Below are 4,678 nucleotides of genomic sequence, written 5' to 3'. Positions count from 1 at the left end.
ACATACTCTTCTATTTATTTATAAAAAAATAAAATTTTTTAAATAATAATGATTTCTTAATGATAAAGCTCAGAAGTTTCTGTCGAAAGATATATGAACCCTTAAAAACTTACTTCGGCTGTTTTTTTTTTTTCGGTTCTACATATGTGCTACTATCACTGTTGATTAAATGCGTGAGACAACGCACGAGTTTTGTTATGTTTATAACAAAGTTAAATTTTGGTTTATCCATCAATAGCGTGGCGCCCCTTCCTAAGCATGATGTAACTTTGCTAAGAGCTGACGTCTCTCATTGAATTTTCTTTTATTCTTTGTGCATATATATTTAACAAATTGCAATTATAAAGACCTTTACGTTCTGTACTGTTATCGTCCTCACTATCACCAGCATTGTCATCACTTATCTCGTGAAGTGTTTGCTTGATAAACATCACTTGCTCAGTGAGCTCTACGGCCATGCCCAAATTTACCTAACCCTATATGTGTTCTTATCGACGTTTCATCCCGTTTCTTCACCAAGAGGCAAGTGCATATGAGTCGCGATTTTCCCATCACCCGTTGATCGATGGGTTCAAACCAGGGTTACCCATTTTTACCGAAACGTTTAACTTTAATTGTGCGACTCGTCGGACATGGGCTGTTTATCGCCAACCTAATACTATTACTGTAATATCTCTTCGTTAATCTATTGACACCGCTACAGCACCGATGGCAAGCCTGGCCAACAGATGGCTGTTTGTCCTCCCTCGTCTATTAAAGGACTACCAACTAAAGATTTCAGGGTGGAAGTGGATGGATAGAGACACTCGGAATAGAAGGGGTGTCAACAGACGCACTCGTGTTTGACGTTTCTATTGACTTCGGGCGGATTCGGCTGTGTTTTGCAGGTGATAACAGTGGAGCCATTTACGCCATGAATATACAGTTGGTAGTAATCAGGCTACCCTATACAGTAGACGCACCAAAACATGGGATTTGACAGTACGAAAGAGACTTCACTGCCCGATGAAGTCCATTACATTACTTTGAAAATTTGTACCATATATATATATATAATGTCGTATCGAAGCTTGCATCTCAGAATGTATGGCAGAGTTCGCATTTAAATATAGAGCGCTTTTACACCCGAGAACCAGTACGGCGTCCAAGTTCGAAATTGCTACATCAAGCCATCCGGCCTAGCGCTAATGGGTACGCAAAACTGAGCGACTTATGCCTTGCGGCTGAGTTGATAAAGGGAATAACCTCGACGTTCGCAAACATGGCGGCGAAGTATGGTTATGAAGAAGAAACTGATCGTCATTCTTTCGGCGGATCGGCCCGTCTTATTCTTCGACAAGAAGCAGAAATTTTACTTTATTGGCGCAAGCTCGACGAACCTGTCGAAGACCTCGAGGAGATAACAACGTAATAGGAATTGCGTACGGTTTTATGAAGCAATCACCTCAGGAAAGGCCACATCTCCATTTTGGATGTAGAAATTTCTTAACCGCAGAGTATCACGTGTGATTTGTGACGAGCTGAACTGGATACTAAAAACTGTCTAAGTCCATTGATGAATTTGGCCCGGTTATGACTGAGTCCTAATTGGTGACACGCACAGGATGATGCCTAATACTGTTACAAACGTATTCGTAGCGAAAAAAAGCTTATTCCTTATAGAGAGAGAGAGAGAGAGAGAGAGAGAGAGAGAATGCACTCCAGAGAAATTCATCTGGGTATTGAAAACCGTCGACTGGAAATTCTGATAATTTGGCAAAGATAGATCTGCACCAGATGTCACATTCGTGTCACTAAACCATGTAGAACTTAGCATGATATCACTTTAACGACAAAAATGGCTTCAGGAGACAATCAATAAAAGAACATTACGAAGCCTGACCTGAATAATGATTTAAGCACCAAACCCATTGGGAGCGGCACAGTCTGGGCAAGTAACCCGCATCTCCGAATGCGTTGTTGTGGTAACCACTGACAAGCGTGCAGCCACACTCATTAATGAATGAGTTATTAGTGAAAGCGTCAGTCCGCCGAAAATTAATGGCCAGAAAAGTTAGGAACTAGGAGAAGTTGGAAAAAAAAGCTAAGGAACAAATTATAGAAGCTAACAGCTGCTATTCCATTTCATAATTCTATCTGATAAATTCCAGCAAGACTCACCCCGGCTAGACTTCTAGTCGAGCTATAATGTTACAGCTAAAGAGATAATTTCGAAAACACACACACACACACACACACACACAAATAATTAGAAACATCTGAAAATGACAATTTATTTTAACAAACGTTTCAAATTATTACGTGAATATGACCGTATTCTGTGTTATAGTCAATATGAATCGCGAAATTGGCGGCTAATTCCGTTCGATCTATCGATATCAGCACTTGGTTTTTAATCGAGCGTACTTAATACTGTAACATCCGCAGTTTTCAACGATGTCTGAAGTACGCCCTAATTCTCTAACATTGTTCGCTCAAGTCTTGGACCCGATTCAGATAGGATGATTAAATAGATACCTTGAGAATAGTACCCTGTCGACTCTGTGGAAGAACTTTCTACACGAGATATATAATTATCAACTACATCTAGTCATTAACCGTCATTGTAGTTTAAAATGTTCTACTAGTACTCCTATTTGAAACATTGCTTCCTAAGGCAAAAACAAATCCGTGGTAAAAATGCGTAGCAACTATCTTAGATCGTCTTTGAGGTTGACCTGTTAGATGCTAGCTAAATTCTTTTTTTTTTTTAACTTGTTTTTTAGTTTAGATGAATAGCCATGAGACCTTATGATTGGCCAAGGAAAATGAAGAGGTACGTTGCCTTCAGTAAATTTGCTTTAGCACCTTAGTAGATAACCCGCAATAATGTTCGGTTTTAGTCTGTGATGGACCAGATTTGGATCGTTATCATGTATGAACTGTGCGAATCTACCATATAAATAGTGGAGCTGGCGCCAGCCAATGCGCTTCTGAACGAAGAGTGATAAGCGAGTTACCTCATCGCGCCAAGTATCCAGCGACTTACGACTACCGGGAGAGCGGCGGCAGCAGTGACCGGCCGCTCTCGAGGTTGAGTTCTGCTACGTGATTGTACCCCAGTCCAAATCAAACCGGGTTTTACCTCCACCCCCGACGGCACCCCCTATATAACTGTAACCCCAGCAGCTCATATTCTCTCGTGTCCTATCTCTCTGTGACTCTTACGTTGGGACTCGCTTACTTCGCCTAGCCCAGCTCGGCTTCCAATCGATGATCCCGAAGTGCCCTTATGGCCGCACTACCCCACGTACCTCGAAAGATGATGACTCTATCAGCACTCCGTGTAACCCCCTACTAGCTGTTACGAGTCAAAGCGGTTCCCCGTGGCTCGTCCCTCCTTTAATTGCTTGTCGTCAGCCGGTTGTAGCCAACTACTAGGCTGTCGTGAAATAAGTAGAATTGCCGCTAATACTACTCCCTGACGTTACTGTTAGGAGAACTAGCAGAAGCAAACGCACAAGTTGTAGTTTATAGGGCCCTGCTCATATTTAGCATAGAAAAATAGCGAAAGGCGAACGGGAGAAAAACGGAGCCGACTCGTACCGGTTGGTATTTGGTCGTACTTCGGTCAGAACATCTAACTTTTTTTTGCAATCACTTTACTGCTTTTTTCTATATAGCTGTACACCGCAGGTTTTTATCTTGATGATGCCTACATAATAAATGTATAGAGTATATACATCAAGTCTAACAGGGAAGAACGAACTGCTGCTTACTGTAATTAATGTAGTAAAAAGCGTTTTTGTACTCCTTGAATATGCATTTAGAACGTTGATCCGTGAAATGTTAGATAAGTGCGGGCGGCCTTTTTACTTTATTTATTTATTTAAACATGTTCAGTTCATCGTATAAAATAAAAAGAAGCTTTCAATATCGCAGGCTACGAAATTTTAACTCCGCTAATATAACATATGGGTTCTCAGGGCCGTATCCAAGCAAAAACGGATACCCTGAACGATTTTCAAGGAGGCCATTTTTGCTGGGCATTCACTACTCAGCAGAAGGTACGCACGCGGGCGGACGAAAGCCAAACGCAGTAGGAAACGCTCTTTGGCAAGCACTGTTCTCCTGATTAGTTTATGAAAATAGGTGCCTGACCCTAAGAAACCCGGCACACAATAAGCATTACACGAAACAGTATACTATACAATCTGTGTGAACTAACGGACTTTTGTAACATATTCCTTAGACAGTCGTTAAGTATTATCCGTCCAGCAGTAGTGAAATCGACGCGCGTGTTGACGCGCCGTCGATAGCTCAGTTGGTAGAGCGGAGGACTGTAGAGGTGTTTAGCAGCCATCCTTAGGTCGCTGGTTCGAATCCGGCTCGACGGAAATTCGTTTTCACGTATTTTTTTTAAATCAGAAAATGTTTCTCGGTTGTATTCGTACGATATTTATATTTATGCAAACGTCAATTCATCCGCCTCAACTGGACGATCTCAGGTAGTGTGTTTGTTATACGCCTCCTCGTGTTTTATTAACTGATTATTTCAAATAAATAGGTTGCAGTAAGTTTAGCTTTAGATACTCACTGTTACGTTATGAAAACGTTATTCACAGGTCATACGCACAAAGAACACTTGTGTAACAGATGGAATTGGAAAAAGATTAGTTCCATATCATATCATTAACTG

At 41.3% G+C, this 4,678-nt stretch overlaps 1 non-coding gene across 1 annotated transcript; it reads left to right on the top strand.

Annotated features, from left to right (window-relative positions):
* The first annotated feature begins 4,288 nt into the window (after positions 1 to 4,288).
* TRNAY-GUA (transfer RNA tyrosine (anticodon GUA)) lies at positions 4,289 to 4,376 on the top strand. The gene is given in 2 exon segments: positions 4,289 to 4,325; positions 4,341 to 4,376. It is a non-coding gene; the product is annotated as a tRNA-Tyr (tRNA).
* The last annotated feature ends 302 nt before the right edge of the window (positions 4,377 to 4,678 follow it).

The sequence above is a fragment of the Varroa jacobsoni genome, unplaced genomic scaffold (assembly GCF_002532875.2).
Source record: "Varroa jacobsoni isolate VJ856 unplaced genomic scaffold, vjacob_1.0 scaffold_721, whole genome shotgun sequence".
Taxonomy (NCBI): Eukaryota; Metazoa; Arthropoda; class Arachnida; order Mesostigmata; family Varroidae; genus Varroa; species Varroa jacobsoni.
This window is presented reverse-complemented; position numbering and strand designations above follow the sequence as displayed.